We start from the raw sequence: 1,497 nt of genomic DNA on the forward strand, positions 1-1,497 counted from the left end.
GATGAAACTGGAGCCCATTATACAGAGCGAAGTAAGCCAGAAAGATAAAGACCATTACAGTATACTAACACATATATATGGACTTTAGAAAGGTGGTAACGATAACCCTATATGCAAAACAGAAAAAGAGACTCAGATGTATGGAACAGACTTGTGGACTCTGGGAGAAGGAGAGGGTGGGATGTTTCAGGAGGACAGCATTGAAACATGTATATTATCTAGGGTGAAACGGATAACCAGCTCAGGTTGGGTACATGAGACAAGTGCTCGGGCCTGGTGCACTGGGAAGACCCAGAGGGATCGGGTGGAGAGGGAGGTGGGAGGGGGGACTGGGATGGGGAATACATGTAAATCCATGGCTAGTTCATATCAATGTATAACAAAAACTACTGTAATGATGTAAAGTAATTAGAAAAAAAAAAAAGTACCTTTGGCATTAAAAAAAAAAAAAGTATTAAGGCTAAGATACCAAGTGATAAAAAAAAAAAAAAAAAAAGATAAACAGGCTCACAGAGTAAGGGACAACCTTCAAATGGTAATCCACTGCCTCTTTCTCTTTGGGAAGAGGGAGTCATCGGTGGCAAAGAGATTTTTTTTAAATGTGCCCAGTTGTGTGTGGGAATACTCCAGGTTCTCTAATTGGGAATTTCCATTTGTCAAATGCTTGGCTGGTGGTTGTAGAGATGACTTGTTAGTGTCTCTTGCAGGGATACCAGGACCTTCCTGAGTATAGACCTGGGTGGAGCTGCTGGTGGGGACTGTCTTTAGAGGTAGAAAGAATCCAACTACAGAATAAGGGAGGATACTCAAGGTGGAAAGGCAAGAGTGAGATGAAAGACACATATGCCAAGAACAAAACTGAGCCTTGTCAGAAGTGGGATTCGAACCCACGCCTCCATTCAGAGACCAGAAGCCCCAAGAGAGGGAAGATAGAATCTTGAGTCTGGCGCCTTAGACCACTCGGCCATCCTGACATGACACTGACAGGATCTCAGTAGTAACAACTCAGTCAATGACGGAAGCCTGTTCTGAGAGGAAGAGGAACAAGTTATTTCTAGATATTACAGGAGTAAACCAAGAATTATCTGCAAAGCCAAACAACAAGAAAGGAATAATTTTATGGTGAAGAGGTGCGCTGGGAGACAGAGTTGATGCTGCTTTGAAGACTGGGAGTCCACCTCACGTACCTTGAGTCTTTTTCTCCCACTCCATCCCTGCTGACCGTGAGTTACACATTACATGAGCAACCTTAAGAAACAGGATTTAGGATACAGATTTTATCAGCACGTGTTGCAGCTATTGTCTTTCAGGAGCTTTGCCCAGGGCTCACAGTATCTCAGAGTATTTTATCTTAAGTTTTACTAATGGGGACTGGGCCTGTGTGTGAGACTTCAGGTCCCTATACAATAATGTTTTCAGCATCGTCACAGTTCCACTGTGAGGTGGAGCAAGGTCCACTGCTTTCTCCCCTCTCCTCTCTTTCCTTTCCTTCTGTTG

At 43.6% G+C, this 1,497-nt stretch overlaps 1 non-coding gene across 1 annotated transcript; it reads right to left on the reverse strand.

The window, feature by feature from the left end:
• Positions 1-866: 866 nt before the first annotated feature.
• On the reverse strand, positions 867-974 carry TRNAL-CAA (transfer RNA leucine (anticodon CAA)). The gene is made up of 2 exons: positions 937-974; positions 867-912 (listed from the first exon to the last, which is right to left on the reverse strand). It is a non-coding gene; the product is annotated as a tRNA-Leu (tRNA).
• Positions 975-1,497: the final 523 nt, after the last annotated feature.

The sequence above is a fragment of the Odocoileus virginianus genome, unplaced genomic scaffold (assembly GCF_023699985.2).
Source record: "Odocoileus virginianus isolate 20LAN1187 ecotype Illinois unplaced genomic scaffold, Ovbor_1.2 Unplaced_Scaffold_29, whole genome shotgun sequence".
NCBI classification, from domain to species: domain Eukaryota; kingdom Metazoa; phylum Chordata; class Mammalia; order Artiodactyla; family Cervidae; genus Odocoileus; species Odocoileus virginianus.